Here is a 5070-nt window from a genome sequence, read left to right as displayed (position 1 = left end):
CATACACACAGACAGAATATTGTATACATAATAAATAAATATTCTTAAAGTAAAAACACTTTTATTTTCTATCAATAAATCATTGTTTCCTTCAGAGTCAAAACATTTACACAAGAAAAGGACAATAACCTGAGTGAGGTCCTGCAGGGTTGTTGGTGTTGCAGGACAGGCCAGAATGCCCAGCATGTGCATCGAGGGCTCAGAGCTGGGCTGCAGTGAAGTCACCTGCTGCAACACAGTAAGCACCACAGAATACACGCAGATTCATTCTGAATTTTATCTTAAATTATGATTTGGTTATGGAACATTCCGAAATCTCTGCTTTTCCCATTCTTTTCAGTCCTCACAGGCAACTGTGTAGCATGACCAGAGTCCTAGAGCTTAGTAACTGGGACCTAGATACCTCTTGTCTGACAGGGCGATCGGATGTGATGATAAAACAGAATCATTGCTTCAGTGATGCTTCCTGAAAGGACAATATGATATCTTCCAGAGTACAACTTAATAAAACTCCATTGTACTCTGTGATGGAACCCCTGCTGTCCTTGCTAAGCTTCTCCTCCAGTCACCGTGAGGAGAATACATGCTTCTCCATTCCAACTTTGCCTTTCATCATGTCTTAGAGGTTTTGGTTACAGGGTGTAAATATTCCACCAGAGGTTATAGTCCTTTTAAACTCTGAGGTAGAGATTTAATTGTATCTGTCCAATATGACAACAAATGAAGAAAAGAACTAAATGTCTCTAAACGTAGATTAGGTTAGAGGTGCTGATATTAACTGTGGCAATGTGGATGAGTCTGGATATATTGTTGTTGCAAACTGCTATGCCCTAATGCCCTTACTCAGTATTGTCAGTAAATGGACAAAGGCACAGCCTCAGTTTATAAAGTGTATCATGGCCAAAGCAAATTGCTGTTTAAGGGCTGTGTAAAATTGTGAGAAGATTCAGGTGGTAGGGATAAAGTCAGGACAACTGAAGCACACAGCAGTGTAGAATGCTGTGCTAAGAGTCCTCCTGTCACCCTCACTGCAGGGACCTTGTGTGTGAATCCGGGAGAAGCTGCCTGTAATTTATCACTGATCCATGCACTAGGTGGTGAATAGCAACCAGTGTATCACCCTGGCATGCCAGGTTTGTGTCACTTCTCCAGTGAGGATTATAGGAGACAGGTCTTACTCAACGTTGATGAGGGCTTCTTCTATCTACACTGCACCATCAAAATTGAGGCCAAATGCATTTTCTGAAAGAGAAACAAATCCAATGACTTGTTAATGGTCATTAAAAATTCCCAGGGCTTTTCTTCACTTCCAGACTATGCTGAGGGGGGTCTTATTAGCACCAAAGTGCTCTGCAGCATTGACTGTGACTTTGTTGTAACTGAGTGAATTCAGATAGTCAGGTATCTCTATTTCATTCTTACACTCATAGACTGTTAACTTCAAAGAACACTCCAAATCAGCTTCTGCACTCACTAATTCCACTGTTCAAGCACAGGGAATCAAATCTTGGATGAGAATATCATTATAAAGGTAACACAGGAAAAAAAAATTTTTACTAGTTAAATAATAATAATAGTTAATTTATTCAATATATAAAACACTTCAACAAACTGAAAATGCAAGTTGAAAAGCATTTTTAAAGGTAGACTAGAAAGTCGGTTCTGTGAGTAAGAGCAGCGGCTGCTTTAGCATAGCACCAGAGTCGGTTCACAGCACCCGTGTGGGACACTCACAAACCCACCACTTATTACAGCTACAGAAGCTAGCTCCCTCTCTGGCCTCAGTAGAAAATATATGCGCACACACACTCACACATGCACACACACAAAAATAGGAGTACACAGCCACATGCACACACATAAATATTTTTTTAAAAAACCACTCCCACAAACATATAAAATAAAATTGGACAATAGTGTATATAGACTAGTCTCCAAAATAAATTTAAGGGCCCTTGATGATTAAAAGGGTTTTTTTAAAAAAAAAAAAAACTAAGTTAACATTTAGTATTTTATAGAGATAGATTCATTAGTCAGGAACAAAAATGAATTAACTCAATTTTGGTCACACAAGCAAAACTACCTAGGAATATATAATGTGTCCATCTCTCAAGAAGGATCTGAAAGCATAGACAAAAAGTAAATTATCTTTTATAGGCTGGGGTGACTTCACAGACATTTAATCATAAACATACAAATGACATGCAGACTGGAAATTGAGGTGAACCATTCTTCAACAGGCTTTTGTCTGTTTGAAAGACTGATGGGCATTTTAGGTCCTCTGAGTATAGAGCAGGGTGACATCATCCCTAGGGCCTTTGCTCTACTAAAATGGTTTCAGACAGGAAGAACTAGGATCACCCTTTCAGAAGGGGACTAACAATCAATGCTGGCATAGCTTTATCTCAGATCACCTAAGTGCGGAATTTGGTAAGTGCCTGAGAACCATAATAATCCTTTTGTAGACCTGACCTCATCAGTCAGGAGCTCTGAGGAGCAGCTTACCCTTATCCAACTATGACTTCTACCATTTAATCCTTGCTACCATATGGATACACAAGACTTAAAAAGGTTCTTTGTAATGTATAATTGACCTCATGAAGAATCATTATACTATTGGTATAAAGAATACAATAAATGATGTCATGTTTAATTTCAATTTAATACTGAACTTCAGGCTAACTCTACTCTCTGGAAGCCTTCTCTGTCTCTTGCTATAGCTGTTTTCCTTGCAGTTCCACAACTAGAGTTAATTCTGAAAGCTCTTCTGAACTAAGATAGAGCTAGAAAACCTATGCAGCATTCTAGCTTCCTCTAAATTATCAAAAATTTTACCTTTTTTAACAAAGTAAAATAGACTTTCTGAAATCATAAAATATATTCTAATGAAATTCAGAACTTTTTATTGTGTTAAGCATGGGTTTTTGTCATTTAGTATAAGTAGACATTGATAAAATGAGTAAAAATACTCTTACTCAATTTTTCTAGACTGATTGTTAAACATGTAGTTTTATTGTATTAAGAGAGTACTGAGCACTTTTATCATATTAAAGGTACTAGTTTGATTTGGTGTAGAGGAATTTAAACCCAAACCTTAAACAGTATTAAAAGAATTAAAGGTTAAAAAATTAAAACCTTACAAGTCAGTAAGTGCATGCCCCAAAGAATATGAACATCTAAGGAGGCTAGCTTTTAACTGTGAAAGTACAGTTTTCGAGAGAACAGCTGAAAGGTACTGAAAAGGAAGAAGATCTCTTTTTCTGCTGGAAAGACAGGAGGAGTCAGTGGTAAAACAAGATGAAGGAGTTGATGAACTTGGCAAAAGCACTACATCCCTCTTAATATTCCTTTTACCTCAACAAAATTACATTAATCAACCTTGGATGGCTCTATGATCAGAAAGCAAACAAATCAAAACAGCAATAACAAATCACAATGTCTACTAAGTCTCCTTAGTCATATGGACCAAGTAAGGAGAAAACATCTATTACACTACATCAGCTTCAGTTCTCCATTCTTTCAGGTCACTATCATCAGTTTATCTTGGAAGCTAGAATTTACTAGTCACAAGAGACATTTTATTAAGAACTAAGAAACTTAATGGATATGGATTCTTGATTAAGGTAGACACATACCATTCGTTACAATGACTGAGTTTTGCCTTTATGTAATTTAGTTGAGGAAACAATAGTTTCTCATGTATATGTACAAAAACATAGCACATTGTACCACAAATATATATATATAATATATAACTATTAATTTAACAACTAAAAAATAAGTTAGAAAAAGCATGAAAGCTTCCCAATAAATTGAAGAGAAAATATTAAAGTGAATATTAAATGTAAACAGAAATTCATGGTAATTTAAAATAATTCATTTTAGAAGAGTAATTGCAAAAGTGCTTAATTATTTAGATAAATTAGAAACCAAACATGTACTTTTAAACAATTGTTAAATATGACAAATTAACAAAATGTATGTACACCCATGTATATGTAACAGCAATTAATGAGAAAAAGAAGTAAATACTTTGAAAGATAGCAGGGAGGGGTACATATGAGGATGTAGAGGGATGACAGAGAAGGCAGATATGTTGTTACCTATATTATAATGCTAAAACATACTTTAACAAATTTTAAAATGCAACAAAAATTCAAAATAAATTTATGGGATATTAAATTACAGATGTGCATTGTAATGTTAGAATGAAAATAATTGCTTTATGCAGTTGATATGCACAAATATATACTCCTTTAATAAAAACAAGTATTGTATTCTATATATAAATATATATTGTGCATACACACATACACACACACAAAGCAAACTAACAAGGCATTACATTGAAATGTCTAAGAAAAATGAACTAAATAGATATTCCAAAAGAAAGTATTAAATATGATAATGATTGACATCATCAAAAAATTGAACACAAGACTGTTCACAAAAAAAGTTCAACATAAAAAGTTAACCGAATTGTACACCTCCACCTAAATACTGCATAGCGATGTGCATAATATCGATGGTAAAACAACTATGCTAAACCAGGGTACTACCAAAAAATAACAGCAACAGCAAAGGAATATAGGCACAGAATGTATCAACTGGAACATGTCTATAGGAAGATTATAAAGCTTCATATAGTTAAGTAGACAACAGGAAGCATACAATCACTTAAGGATCTGTCTCATAAAGTCATGATGTAAAGCAGATATGAAAAATAGAAATAATGCATTTTATGAAAAAAAATTCAGTTTGTTCTGTTATGTGAACCGTGATCATTTTTAATAGCTACTCAGATACTAATATGTACTAGGATGGTTATTTCTCATTGATTTTCCTCCATGTTGTATAAATATCTAAGAATAATTCCCATATCTCTTGGTTTGACAGCACCTTAAAAGTTTCAATACAACAAAGTCAGGCATTTATGCTATTCTATGCTCAGCACCAAAACACACATCTTTGGAGTTGCTCATCTTGATTCCTACACATGCCACGCTGGCATGTCTATTCTCAACATCTCTGTTGCTGAAATTCCTGCTTTCTACTTGGTTGGATTCCCAG

Source organism: Microtus ochrogaster, unplaced genomic scaffold, assembly GCF_000317375.1.
Source record: "Microtus ochrogaster isolate Prairie Vole_2 unplaced genomic scaffold, MicOch1.0 UNK41, whole genome shotgun sequence".
In the NCBI taxonomy this organism is placed as follows: domain Eukaryota; kingdom Metazoa; phylum Chordata; class Mammalia; order Rodentia; family Cricetidae; genus Microtus; species Microtus ochrogaster.
The sequence above is the reverse complement of the archived record's forward strand: the minus strand, read 5'-3'. Positions refer to the sequence as shown.